The 1,365-nt window shown below is 50.0% G+C and overlaps 1 protein-coding gene across 1 annotated transcript in view; it reads right to left on the bottom strand.

Annotated features, from left to right (window-relative positions):
- Nucleotides 1-289, bottom strand: part of SLC4A8 (solute carrier family 4 member 8) — a 22,297-nt gene extending 22,008 nt beyond the window's left edge. Inside the window, exon 1 of the mRNA XM_031064637.1 lies at nt 77-289. The gene's annotated coding sequence lies outside the window, so the exon portion shown is untranslated. The remainder of the gene's footprint in view (nt 1-76) is intronic.
- Nucleotides 290-1,365: the final 1,076 nt, after the last annotated feature.

The following is a 1,365-nucleotide window of genomic DNA, read 5'->3' as shown; positions in this document are numbered from 1 at the left end:
AGGAACCCAGCAGGATCTCATTAGGTTCCCAGCAGGAACCCAGCAGGATCCCAGCAGGATCCCAGCAGGATCTCACCTTCCAGCTCCTCCTTCTCATAGTGGATGTTGACCACATTGCTCGTCCTGCCCTGGTCAATCACGGCCTCCTCGTCGTGTCTCTAATGAGGAGAAGAAGGGAAAATTTGGAGATGGGTCTGTGGTGCTCCCTGTCCATCCACCATTCCATGAGGATCACGGCTTCTCCTCCACACACAGCCCAACAAACAAGGACTTGTGGGAGGTTCTTTTGCCCATCCCAAATAAACCCATCCATGTTGTACACGATGGGAGTCTGAAAGGGTTACTGTGGGGGGAGAGGGACTTCAGACCCAAATTTGGGAATTTCAGACCTAAAAGTACTCAACCCCCTTTTTTGTTTTTGTGCTTGATTTCTTAAAAAAGGAAAAATACACAGGGATTTCCAAGCTGGGGGAAAAGAGCCACTTTTGGCCTCAGGGTGGCTCCTGCAGGGCTCCCTGGGTGGCTCTTGGCCACAGGACGTGGCCACCAATGACCTCCAAAAGCCTTCAGGGTCCTGCAGAGGCTCAGGCTCCCCTTGGTGCAAGTTCCCCATGGAAAACAGCATTTCCCATCTTTTAACTGAGATTTCTGAGCAACCTGGGCTCGTGGGAAGTACCCCTGTCCATGGCAGAGGGGTGGAACAGGACGGTCCGATGGTTTTCCAACCCAAACCATTCCATGATTCTTTTATGTTTCAAATACTAAAGGAAAGAATCACCACTGCTCACCTCCCCTCTCCTTGTGCCCCCAGACAATCCAAGAAAACCAAAATCCCATCATCTGTGCAAACAAACACCCTGCAATGCCCAACAACCCATATTTTACATCAGTTTCCCAATTATTCCTCATCTAAAGGCTCAAAGGGAAGGTTTGGGATGACTGGGGGGGATGAGGTCCAACCTTGCCTTGATGCCATCACAGCGACCAAAAATGATTCAAACAACAAAAATCACACCCAGATTTCAATTCCTCAAACAGAAGGTGGAAAAGGAGCAAAATCCTGAAGGAACTGGGGGAACTCATGGGGCTGCTGGATGAAATTCCAGGAGCAAGAGCTGCCCCATGCCCGGGGAACCAGCTCAGAGCAACCACAGCTGGAATCTGTAAGGAAAGTTTCCACCCCCACCAGGCAGATGCTGCCCTTGTGTTGATAATGATGCCATGAGGTGATTGGAAAATGGAGAGCGAATAATGGATTATGATTTCAGCGGAATATCAGGGAATCTGTTCCCCCCAAATTCCCACTTTAACCAACGGATGGAAAACCTTCGGGTCCCTCCCAGGCACGGGTGAGTTTGATGAGGA

This window comes from Geospiza fortis, unplaced genomic scaffold (genome assembly GCF_000277835.1).
Source record: "Geospiza fortis unplaced genomic scaffold, GeoFor_1.0 scaffold635, whole genome shotgun sequence".
In the NCBI taxonomy this organism is placed as follows: domain Eukaryota; kingdom Metazoa; phylum Chordata; class Aves; order Passeriformes; family Thraupidae; genus Geospiza; species Geospiza fortis.
This window is presented reverse-complemented; position numbering and strand designations above follow the sequence as displayed.